The 7284-nt window shown below is 30.2% G+C and overlaps 1 non-coding gene across 1 annotated transcript; it reads left to right on the top strand.

The window, feature by feature from the left end:
• Positions 1-515: 515 nt before the first annotated feature.
• Positions 516-595, top strand: TRNAL-UAG. The gene has a single exon. It is a non-coding gene; the product is annotated as a tRNA-Leu (tRNA).
• Positions 596-7284: the final 6689 nt, after the last annotated feature.

Raw genomic sequence — 7284 nt, 5'->3', positions numbered from 1 at the left:
GGTATGAGTGTGTGTAGTTGTGTTTGTCGTCACAGTGTTATGCATGTGTCTTTATAGTTTCTTGTTTGTGATGGTTTGGTGTTGTGAGTGATTTCGGATAGATAGTATATAATATTAGTCTATGAGTGTCTTGTTTCTTGTGTTATTCTGTTGTGTGTTTTTATATTTTTTGTTTAATATATCGGTGTTTGTCTTGAGTCGGGGGATCCATTGAAAACAGTCTCTCTACATCATCACTGCATACACTTTATTCTCTCCAAACCTCACTTTATGGAAATATACCGATTATATTGTTGTTGGTGAACAATATAAGTTTATCCTAAAATAAAAATTTATAATATCAACTAAACACAAAATAAGTCTAATATCAAACTTAATCTTAAAATATTTCATCTAATTCTAACCAACTTGAAATTATTTTATCCCACTTTCTAAATGAACAAATTAATTCAGAACTTAACAACCAAGCAGTTAAAATGATATAAATAGCTAATAACAAAAGCATGTAATCATATGACAGTTTGGCCGAGTGGTCTAAGGCGCCAGATTTAGGCTCTGGTCCGGAAGGGCGTGGGTTCAAATCCCACAGCTGTCAGTTTTTGTATTTTTTTTCCATTTTTTTAATTTTCCGCGGCTCTACGTAGAAGGATGGGGTTTCACGACATCTAGACGTTTAATTGCAACGCTATATATATATATATATATGAAATTGTAATAAAAATTAATCACGACACCCGAAATAACAATTAAAGTGTAAGCTTGTAACGCGCCAACAGTGAAGATTCTGATTTTTCTCCTTAGAATACGAATTCGAATTCAATCTGATATGCATCTAGACGTTCAATTGCAATGTTGTATATATGTCTATGAAGTTGTAATAAATATTTAGACACCCGAAATAACAATTTGAGTGTAAGCTTGTAAGGTGCTAACGATGAAGATTCTGGTTTTACTTCCTAGAACACGAGTTCAAATTTAATCTGGTAGAAATCTAGACGTTCAGTTGCAACGTTGTATATATGTCTATGAAATTGTAATAAATATGAACCATGATACCCGAAATAACAAGTAGAGTGTAAGTTTATAAGGTGTCAAACTTGTAGCCCTTAAATATATAAAAAAAATTTCTTTTTCTCTTTCCCGCTTCGCTTCATCTCTTTCCTCCAATTTCCTCTTCATCTTTCTTCTTTGTTTTCATCGAATCCATCATTAATTGGAGGTTTGTTCAAAAATTTTATTTTAAAATTAAAATTATAAATAATTCACCTTATTTATGGTGTTAACAACTTTAAGGACATTTAAGTTATTTTAACAACAAAAAAGTGTTTAACATCACTTATTTACCAAACACATCAATAACTTTTTTTCAGTTTCAGCACTTCTATCCAAACATTTATTTGCTTAATTTATAAGCACTTACTTTAATCTTTTAATCACTTAAGCTAAAAAGTTATTTTTTTAATCTTATCCAAACGGGCTCTTAAAAGAAAAGTAAGTAATTCTTTTTAAAATCGAATAAGTATATTTTTTCTCAATTTATCTTCACTTATTACAACCTTGGTGAATGAATTCCTCAATTCATTTCTTGAATTTATGTTAATGCTTTCCAACTTCATGACCCATCCTTCTTACGTGTCACCTATCTATTGGTTCCTCTTGCACTTCAAACCTTCAAGTCACATTGACCTGACTTGACCCGACCCAAATTATAAGTCATCAGAGAACTTACAAAATGCACCAAATCAGTTCGTTAAATAGCAACAATTGAGAAAACAACAGAAATTGTAGAACAAACAGAAAAATATTTTGCCCCCAATTATGATATGTACTAATTATCTCTCTGCTTGTTCTACCATCTCTGTTTCTTTTTCAATTATTGCTATTACTGGACTGATTTAATGCATTTTGTAAGCTCTCTAGTGACTTTTCGATATATTCTTAATAATATTTTAATAACAGGTTATTAAATTTTTATGATTTTCTAAGGTGTGTGTAAGGACAAAAGAAGTATCATAAATTTTGATATTTGTTAATTGAATTTTTGGGAGATTTGTAGAATTTTAGTAACTTAGTTGGTTAGCTATCATAATTCCACTCCTGGTACGGGTTCTATTCGCCTATGTTATTATAATCACCTTCTCATTTTTTCTGCCTGGCTTCCCCTACATCAGTTTTTGAAAAAAATAAACACTCTTTGTTTAAAAAAAATGACCTATTTTGAATTGATAAGAAGTTTAATAGATAAAAAACACTTTTGAATTTTGTAGTCCTAAATTAAAGTTTTGTCAAGTGTACCAAAATATCTTTTAAATTTGTGGTCTTAAAAATATCATGTGAAAAATTAAAATTAAAGTATTGTAAAAAAAAAAAGACATTTTTTAAAATGGAATAAAAAAAGTACATCATTCCTTTTGAAACGAATGGAGTATATTTATTCTAGATTTATCTTCACTTACAACCTTGGTGAATTTCCTCAATGTATTTCATAAACTTGTGTCAATACTCCATCTCTTTCATTTAATTGGTCATCATACTAAAAATAAATATCTCATATTAGGAGTAAATTTTCTAGATGGTCACTCATATTTGAAATATTGCCTACAAATATCATTTTTGTTTTATTTTGGACAAGAATATCACCAAACTCTTTTTATTTTTCTTAAAATATACTTAACACCTCAAAAACTATAAAATATACTTAACACCTCAAAAACTATCTCTCTCTTACTTGAAATGTCATGTCATTAAAATTTCTTTCTTTTTTTGATAAATAGATCTATTTAACTTATCAAACTTATTTAACTAAAGTTTGCTCTAATTCTTTTCTGGTAAAAAAAATTACACATAATATATTAATCATTAAAGATTAATTTAATTATACCAAAAGCTTGAATTATTTTATTTTATATGTACTTTTCAAAGTTTCTTTTATTTACTTATTTATTTTACCACTTAACACTATTTAAAACTCAAATACTTATAAAAATTGATACTCGTTTAATTTTTATTTATTTATTTTATATATTAAAGATTCTTAAAATGTAAAAGAAATAAAAATGATGGATTTCATATTTTAGACATTAAATTTGTTATTTATATGAGAATAAAAGAATAAAATTCACTTTTTTGGATTATACAAACGAATTTTTGGACTAATATAATCCAAAGATATTATATTACCTTCAAATATAGAGTAATAGAAAATAAAAAAATTTAATTTATTATTTAAAAGCATTGATGGCAAACCTACGGTATATTTTGTTGCCAAACAAAATTCAATTATAAAATTTTAATATGTATTATTTCCTGAAAATTTAATTTGGACATAGATTACTTGCACTTTTTATGCAGGATAATTTTTGATAAATATATAGTGAAAAGATGATTTTTTTGTTCTTGCAAATTTTTTACAAGTAACTGCCCATAAATAAATCAAGTAAATTCGTAAGATAAGACATAAAAATTTAGAATTTTTTTTAATTATTTTTAATTTAGTTTCATCACTTTTTTGTGATCATTATATTTTATTTTATTTTATTACACAATTAAATACTAATTTATATCCGTACTTCATTCTAAATCCATCAAAAGCAAAGAATAATTGATTGAGTAATATTTTTAAAATCCATTTGTAATACTGAAGAAGGTATCATTTTGTTAATATTTCTTAAGATATTTAATTTGTTTCAAGTCTGCATAATTTTCTTTCCTTCAAAAAAAGAAGATTTTATTCTTTTATTCTCATATAAATAACAAACAAAATGTCTAAAATATGAAATCCATCATTTTATTTCTTTTACATTCTAAAAATTTTTAGTATATAAAATAAACGACAAAAAAAATTATTGTACCAATTCGTATAAGTACTTGTATTTTAAAATTATTATTAAGTGGTGAAATAAATAATTAAATAAAAGTAAATTTGAAGATTACATATCAAATAAAATAATCTAAAATTTTAATGAAATTAAATTAATCTTCAATGATTAATATATCAGGTATAATTAAAAAAAATTAGGAGAAAACTTTAGTTAAATAAGATTGATAATTTATACATTTATCAAAAAAAAATTTAAAAATTTAATGACATGGTATTTCAAGTAAGAGAGAGAAAGATTTTGAGGTGTTAAGTATATTTTAAGGAAAAAAAGAAAAGTTGAATGATATTCTTGTCCTAAATAAAATAAAAGTGATATTTGTAGGTATTTTTTCAAACATGAAAGACCATTCAGGGAATTTACTCCTTATATTAGTTGATCACTTACTAAATTAGTATAGAATTATTTTTTGTTATTTTACCCCTACGATGAATAGTACATTAAATGTGAACAATTTTTTTTTGAGAATGTAATGTTTGTATTATAAACCAGCAATTAGGTATGCTGAACACTCCTTTACAAATGTATCTAATTAAATAAATAAAGAGCTCATCAACCTAGCAAGCCTCTAAAACTTCTATGATGTCTTCTTCTTCTACAGGGGAGCTTTTTATGCATCAAAAACAAAAAAGCAAAATACAGTCAGTTTTGATCTGTTGTAAAGTTCTACTTCTATCTTTAAAACTTTTAGCGTTCCTTTTCCTCTAGATAGTCCACCAGATACTAGCTGGAATGATCCTTCAGTAAGCCCTATTCTTTGCTCCCGTTCCTACTTCCTCGCAGCTAGATAGAGTGTCAACAATCGTGCTATGCATTACCTATTATATGCCCTGAGATTGATGAAAATCTTCCATAACTGGTCAGTGATCCTACAGTGCAAAAATAGATGTCCCACTGTCTCTGCTGCTTCTTCACACAAGCAGCAATGTGTGACTAAAATTATATTCCTCTTTCTTAAGTTTTCGTGTGTTAGTACAGTCTTCTTTGCTAGCAACCATGAGAAACATGCCACCTTTAGGGGAATTTTAGAATTCCAGGTTTGTTTCCAAGGCCACCTGCCAGATTGTGTCATTGACTTATTTAGGAACTTGTATCAGGAACTAAATCTATAAGTTCTATTGCTTTGTTCATTCTACCACATTATGTCCCTTCCATCTTTAATTCCTTGGAAAGATTCAAGCACTTTAAAGAATTCAACCATTATTGGAATTTCCCAATCATTCATTCTTCTCCTGAAGCTTAAGTCCTATCCTTGTGAAGACCACAAATCAGCCACTGACCTATCCATGTGTTGAGCTAGTTCAAATAAGTCAGGGAACATTTCTAAAAGACTTCTATCACCTAACCACCTATCTTTCTAGAAATTGGTCTTGCTATCATCATAGACTTTGATGTTGGTGTGGCTTTGCATGATATTCCACCAAACTATTACGCCATAGGGGTTGGTTGCAACCTTAGAGACCCAACCATCCTCATCTCCATATTTCATCCTGATCACATTCTTTCATAGAGGTTGAGATTCATGAGCATATCTCCATAATCACTTTAGTTTCAAATCTTTGCTCCGATTCTTCAAATTTTTTATACCCAGGCCTCTCTGCTTTTTACGGGTTATGAGTACTTTCCACTTCACAAGATAATACCCATTTTTACTTTTGTTGCTTTGCCAAAAAAGGCTCTCCTGATTCTGTCCATCCTCTGTACAACACTTGTTAGGATATGAAAAAGGGTCAGCATATAGGTTGGGGGAGCATCAAGGACTGCATTAATGAGTGTTTGTTTGCCTCCCATAAATAAGTATTATGTTTTCCATTTAGACAGCTTCTTTTTATATTTTTCTAGCACATTATCCCTGATTTCTATTGACCTTGATTTAGCCCCCAGAGGCATCCCTAAGTAAATAGAGGGTAGAGTTCCCACTTCACCACCCAAAATTGAAGCCAAGTATTCTATTCTTGATACAAGATTGATGGGGTAAATGTGACTCTTACGCCAATTGATATGCAATTCTGAAATTCCTTCAAAGAGTATCAGGATAACTCTTAAGTATCTCAATTGTTCTTCATTTGCATCGCAAAATATCAAGGTATCATCCTCATATTGAAGGTGAGTCACCTCCAGATATCTTCTATTATTGGTACCCATCTCAAAACCAGATATCCATCCATTGTGTTTTGTTGTCTTTATCATATTATTAAGGCCCTTCATGGATAAAATAAATAAGAAAGGAGATAGAAGATCTCTTTATCTTATTCCTCTTTGGGCTGTAAAGAAACCTTCGAGTGCCCCATTAATGAGGATAGAGAACTTCACATCGGAGACACAAAAACTGATCCATCTAATCCACTTCTCACCAAATCCCATTCTTCTAAGTATATTCAATAAGAAACCCCAGTTAACATGGTCATAAGCCTTTTTTATATCCAGTTTACATAGAATTTCTGGTTTTTTTTGTGTCATTCTGGAGCCCACTACCTCGCTTGCTATCAATATTGCATCCATGATATGTCTTCTCCTCTGATAAATGCCATTTGTTCAGAATCTACCAGTTTGTCCATTACCCTCTTGAATCTTTCAGTCAGTACTTTCGACAATAGCTTATAGAAGCTTCCTATCAAGCTGATTGGTCTAAAGTCCTTTAACTCTTTGGACCCTTTCTTCCTAGGAATCAGATCAATATATGTGGCATTGAAGCTTTTCTGGAACATCTCATGTTCATAAAAGTTATGAAACACATCCATGATGTCACTTTTTACCACACTCCAACACTTGATTAAAAAAAACATGGTGTAACTATTCGGTCCAGCAGCCTTATATATTGCACACTTTTTCAAACAATTGTGTACATCCTGTTCCTCAAACCTACCTTGTAGTTGGATCTTTTCTGTTTCTGAAGTTGTTGGTCAGTTAATCATGTTCCCTGTTGGTCTCCACCTTACTGTCTCTGTATATAATTTCTTGTAAAAGTGAATAATTTTCCCCTTAATTAAGTCTGGCTCTTTCACAGTTTTTCCTTGGATTTCTAAGAGATCAATACAATTGTTTCTCTTGTGGGCATTTGCTACATTGTGGAAAAATTTAGCATTGTTGTTGCCCTCTTTCAACCATAAAATTCTAGAACTTTGTCTCTAAGCAGTTTCCCCATTCTTGATTAACTCTTTATACTCCATAAATGTTGTTGCCTTCTCTTCTACCTCCTCTTCGGTAAGAGCTCTGGACTCCCCTACGGAATCCAACCTTGCCATTTTGTTGAGCAAAGTGGTCCTTTAGTCTTGCAAGCTTCCTTTTTCCTCTTTACTCCATTCCTTGAGCTTTCCTTTCAAGGTTTTTAACTTGCAGGCTAGTATGTAATCAGGTTTACTATCGAAAGTAAAGAAATTCCACCAAGTGTTGATTCTGTCTGTGA

The sequence above is a fragment of the Capsicum annuum genome, chromosome 4 (genome assembly GCF_002878395.1).
Source record: "Capsicum annuum cultivar UCD-10X-F1 chromosome 4, UCD10Xv1.1, whole genome shotgun sequence".
NCBI lineage: Eukaryota > Viridiplantae > Streptophyta > Magnoliopsida > Solanales > Solanaceae > Capsicum > Capsicum annuum.
This window is presented reverse-complemented; position numbering and strand designations above follow the sequence as displayed.